At 41.4% G+C, this 5450-nt stretch overlaps 1 long non-coding RNA gene across 1 annotated transcript; it reads left to right on the top strand.

Moving 5' to 3' along the window:
• The first annotated feature begins 1033 nt into the window (after positions 1 to 1033).
• On the top strand, positions 1034 to 5235 carry LOC127786439 (uncharacterized). Its single transcript, XR_008019972.1, has 4 exons — positions 1034 to 1554; positions 1673 to 1759; positions 3463 to 3529; positions 3631 to 5235. It is a non-coding gene; the product is annotated as an uncharacterized LOC127786439 (long non-coding RNA).
• The last annotated feature ends 215 nt before the right edge of the window (positions 5236 to 5450 follow it).

Genomic DNA, 5450 nt, shown 5'->3' with positions numbered 1-5450 from the left:
AACTGAATCATCTGACTGTTCTTGATGCAACGACGATGCTACTTGCCTTCAAATTCATACTACTAAACGATTTTTCATGGGCTCATGGCGCCATCCTTTTATTTTTACTTATGGATTAAAAAACAAGTGCTTTAAAAAATTTATCACAGGGATTTAGGGCACGAGCAGCTAGCAAAAATAGATTTTCGCTCGTGGTCATTAAGCAACCGCCAATAAAAATTGAGTATCTAAAGAGCTATCTTTACAAAATTATTATCGCCTTACTATAAATGGGCCATGGCCCACCACCCACTACCCACCCGCCGGCATCACCTTGATGTAGGAGACGAGCCCCTATAGCTCCGGAAACAGCGGGTGGTCGTCGACAAGGATGTAGTTGCAGGCGAGCGTCATGAACACATCGTTCAGATGTTGACGGTGGTTCTTGGAGGACGAGCAATGGGAGCGGAGGTCCCTGACCTCCCCGCGGCGATCGAGCTCGGTGAAGTTGTTGCTGCCGGTCAGCTCTTCTCCACCAATCGTCGCCCTTCTACCAACTAGCAACCGCCCCCCGTCAGTTTTGCACGCCGGAGAACTAGAGAGATGAGGAAGAGAGAGGAGAATGTGAAAGACGAGGAAGAAGATGTTTCATCCCCATAAGGTTTTTTATTATTTGCTTCTGCTTCTGATGCCATGTCAGCCAAAACAACCTATACAATACTTCCTCCGTTCCAAAAAAATCTTAACATAGACAAAACATGTCCCTCCTAGGTTGAGTTTTTTTTTGGGACGGAGGGAGTACCGTCTTGGGACTATATTTGTACCGGCTTTAAAAGATGAGGGGCATGTTTTGTCTGGTATCGTGATTCAAGGAAACTTATTCAAACTCGACGTCAAGGTGAGAGACCTAGAGTAAACTTATTCAAACGGTGAAAGACACGTGAAAGTCCAAGAAATACGAACTGGGCCGGCCTGCTAACACACTCGCAGGCCCTCTTGCATCCTTTGCAAGTACACAGCTACGGCAATCGCGAAACCGCCACCGCGGTGTCTCATCGTCCTCGCCGCCCTCGCCGCCGCCTCGTCAGTCGTCGCCGCCACTGCGCCACCCCGCCGCGCATGGCAGGTCGTCGCTGTGGCTTGGACGGCGAACTCTCTCGACGTTTCCACCGTTCTCGTTCGGGGCCTACGGGCCGAGGGGGCTTAGGTAGAATGAAGCCAATGCGCACTCGGGATCATGGTGCGGCCGAGGTGTTCGACGAAATGCCTCCCCGGCTGGGCTGTGGGGGGGGGGGGGGGGGTCAGTCCGTCCCAGAGCGGCGCGTTGCAGCGACGGAGTGATTCGGGGAGACATCCAGGGCGCTGCTGCTCCGCCGGTGCCGGTCCCTTGACGCCCTTGTCGCATTCCTGCGTGCCTACTACGCACCGTCCTACCTGTCGGCTGAGGACGCCATGCGGATGATCGACGAGCACGCCGGGATCCCACTCTGCTCATAGCTGCAGCTCATCCTTGCGCTCAGTACCTCATCACTGATTTGATGCTATGCTGCCCAGTGCCATTGTCCAAAGCACCTAGTATGTAGTACATGTTTATCTCCTCTAATCGATTTCATCCAGTTTAGATTATGGAGTTGGCTGATCTAATCAATGACAGCGACTTGGTTCCATGTTCTTCCTCTTCTCCTGCAATTAGGTGGCTGCTATGGCTGTGAGATTGAAGGGTTTAATCTGGTGCACCCTGACACCGAAGATTTCTATGGGCACCTGGCTCAACATGAAGGTGATGCCTATTTCTGTAAGAGAATTCCTGCTCAAGAGTTCAGCAATCCATTATATGAGGATTGTGTACTCTTTGAGCCTTGAACACTAAATATTTTGTACCTTTTCGGAGATAACTTACTCCGGTAGGGATCATGATGAGATTGACTTCTCTTTTGGCTATTCTGCTCGGGTTCAACATTCTGTACAGATTTTAGTTCTCCCTTTGATTTCACAATGTCTGTCAATAGCGTGTTTAAGATACAGTGATCTAGCTTAGTAGTAGATTCTTGTAAAATATGCAAATATAAATGACTTGGATGAAAAAGAATTATATTGTTCGGTACATTCGTTGCAACATGGTAATATGTTCTTATTCATGTTGTTGGTTACTTTTGCGAGTTGTGGCAAAGTTGAATGTTTCCTTCGGTAGGGGATAAATATAAGCTCTAAGTTCAGTTAAACTTCACTTATCTTATGGCATATAAGTGCAAGCGTGTCTATATTTCTTGTGTTACTTAAGCCTCCTATATTTCTGCATAATTGATATCCTAACAGTTAAGATTTATCGACAATAACTTCAGGAAAGATTCAATTCTGAGTCTATTTTGCCTGGGCCACTAGATGAGGATTGAATTTTTAGATAATGAAATGAGGATTGGATGCCTAACAAACACTATGAGACTGCAAGTTTCTTGGAGACAACTTTTACTGCTAGCAATTGTCAAAATGACATTGACCTATCTTTTGGCTGTTTTAGGTAAGTTTGGAGATTTATAACCTGAAGTCATCTGTATTGTAGGTGATTGTAAATATTGTAGAAGCCCATGTAGAGGCACAAACTACTTTATTTTTGGCTTTTGGAAATCTAATTTGACCTTATGGAGAAAGTTAGGCCATCCTTAGCTTATAATATTGCTCTTGTAGTCCAATGCATGTTCAAAAGTAGCATCAGTATACTAAACAGAACAGATACTTATTCTACTGCTTTGTATTTTTCAGGTAAGATCCACCTTGGACTAGTCCATGCTATATGGCTACAACAACGCAGGCATTGCAGTAGTTCTCTGATAGGGAAACCAACTTATTAGTTCTATTCTGTTAATGTTCTTCAGAGTTCAAATACCTTAATGAAGAGCTTTCTTATAAAGAGGGAGAATTTTTACTATTCATTTTGTTATTATTCATGTCAACTATGGAGGTGATGAGGAAAATATACCCTGGCCAGGATATAGGATGAACCTGTCCCACTTTTTTTTATCTTTAGTGTACCTCTCCAACCACTACCAAGGCTAACATGGTGGCCTAGTATATATCAGACCAGGAAATGGGGGAGGAGTGTGCTAAGGAAATACACCTAGTACAGGTACCAATGAAAATGTGTTAGTGGGCCCATGTGTCAGTGAAAGGTGGGTTCCATATTTTAAAAGTAAGGGGTGCTAAACACTAGAGGGAAGAACAAACTTAGTGTTTGTACTGTGGCACTTCTTAGCATTGGTACATTGAGTACAACATTGTGCATGCCATGTAAGCCCTTCAATGATCAAAGCACACTCAAGTTCATTTCATTGGAAAATGATCATTAAATCTCTCAGCATTTAATTTGTCAATATTTTTATCATGCATATCTGTCATAGTTATTGATGCATGTGTAACTGATTATGATAACTTGCAATGTGTTTAGTTTAAAAACTTACAATTTCTTATGCACAAGATGTTTGGCAGGGTGCGCCAGGCTGGTGAGCACGCAAGTTAACAACACAACTGCCATATTTTCAAACATATCTTTCAGGTAAGTGTCTGTATGAGTGCTTACTACTTAATTAATTCACATGTTGTAGAATTAATTGAACGCCTTTTTCTTCTTATATATGTGATCCTTTTTTTTTGTAGGCATCAACTCTGGCGACTGCCTGATCAGCTCTACCAAAATATGGATCTGCAGATGCAAATGCCATATCTTGGCAGTTCTTTTAAAGAAAAACAGATGTGCAGGAAAATTGTCAGCAAACTCGTAAGGTAAATAGCAGTCTCTGCTTCTCCGGTAAGTGTAGTTGATTTTCTCATAGAAATATGGCAAAATGATGTTTACATTGTTTTACGCTGGACGTCTAGTCTCCTGCTTTAATAAAATCAAATGGCACAATCTTCTAATGAGATGGATTGTTTTCCATCTCCAGCTTCACATATACTATATTAGGCTTTTAGCTCAATGCTTTCTCGTTCCTAAACTGTTTATGCTTTTATGTATTTCACCATATATACTCCAAATCCTTAAGAAGGTGATTGTGTTGAGGACCCAATGAAGGATTTTTGTGATTCTATGAAGTTTTAGTAATACACTTGGTACGAATTATAATGTAGTTCATGACATAACTCAAATAAAATTTAGCTAGTGATCGAACTTTTCACTGCAATATAATCTGCAGCTTGTCAAGTGGCATCAGTGAGAGCATGACAGGGCACCACGCAATTAGAGCTTTACTTGCTTGGCTGTGCTCTGCTCACCATTGCCATGCACTCCATTTCTTGCTAAGTGCTAACCCATTCTGGATTTGTTTATCTTCAAATCCTGAACGTACCATTGCTTTCTCCTAGAGCTACTGGCTAAAAAAAAAAAGATGGATAAATTAAATTTGGTAGGTACTGGCACTTTGAAAGTACAAGCACTGGACCAATATCAACTGATTTTACCAGAGTAGTGCACTCCCCTAATTGCCCTTTGACCTTGAATTTTATAATTGAAGTCATTTCCTATCCTCCACTGCTGATATCAGTCGATGGCCTTTGCACTACCAAAAGAAGTTTCACTAGACAGCCATTCCTCAAACATAATGGTGTTTGGCTAGACAACCATTCCTGGAACAGAATCTTTGCAATATTAAATTATGCATGTTTTATGATGGAACAAGTGATCCCCAAATGTGCAAATCCACATGTAAAATATTATATATCTAAATAAGTGATTGTCTAGTGAAGCTACTGTTTCAGCCAAAAAATCCCCTTGCAAACAAGGGGTTCTCCTTGGGCAAAATAGTCTCATGAAAAACCATTTGTTCTTCCTACGTTAATAACATGCACAATCTAGCCCAAAGACCACATGTTCCATAGCCATGCAATGACCTCTTTTCCCGTTTCTGTGATTGTCGTACATTTCCTTCCTTTCAAACATAAAATTTCTTCTTCCAAAAAACATTATTAATTACAGTAATATAAAATACTTTTCATATTAACCCGGCTAAAAATACTTTTCATATTTCTTCTATGCATAACGAATTAGATAAATAGCCATCTTACATATACAACTTGTATTGCTTTATATTACTATAAAAATCCATGCAAACAACACACAGGCTATCATCTAGCTTATGTACCTTTCCAAACTATAGCAGGAAATTGATTTTATTACATCGACTTTCAAGGTAATATGGATACCTGTGTGTTGTACCATATATACACGTGTTAGAACTCATGCGACCTGTTTTACTTCATTTCAGAATACAATGTATTTTCCTCCAAATAATAATACAATGTGTTTGCACATATTCTTTTTGAGAACTCAACGAAGGCCCAAGTGCGCCACCTTTCAGAATTAATACATTAATGTGCGCCACCTCAGCCGTTTTCAGAAGGAACATATGGAAAAGTATTGTCAACCATCGTTCGTCCCAAGGCGGTGAGCTTGGCTGGGCATACGGTGATCCTCAACCCGC

Source organism: Oryza glaberrima, chromosome 10 (genome assembly GCF_000147395.1).
Source record: "Oryza glaberrima chromosome 10, OglaRS2, whole genome shotgun sequence".
In the NCBI taxonomy this organism is placed as follows: domain Eukaryota; kingdom Viridiplantae; phylum Streptophyta; class Magnoliopsida; order Poales; family Poaceae; genus Oryza; species Oryza glaberrima.
This window is presented reverse-complemented; position numbering and strand designations above follow the sequence as displayed.